Raw genomic sequence first — 236 nt, forward strand, 5'->3', positions numbered from 1 at the left:
GCCATGGAACGATCGGGCCCTGCAGCACCCGGCGGTACGGCCAGCAGTCCCCTGCCGCCGCACCCCCTCTTGCAGAGGAAAGGCCAGGCCCGCCTCGGTCCCCCGCCTCCGGCGAGCTCCTGCCCTCAGGCGGTGCCGGCGCCAGCCCGGGCCGCGCCGCGCTCGGCCCGCCACCTGGCGCTCTTCGCCCCGCCCGCAGGAACGCTGCCCCGCGCCGGGCGCGCTTCCTGCCCCGC

This window comes from Falco cherrug, chromosome 4 (assembly GCF_023634085.1).
Source record: "Falco cherrug isolate bFalChe1 chromosome 4, bFalChe1.pri, whole genome shotgun sequence".
Taxonomy (NCBI): domain Eukaryota; kingdom Metazoa; phylum Chordata; class Aves; order Falconiformes; family Falconidae; genus Falco; species Falco cherrug.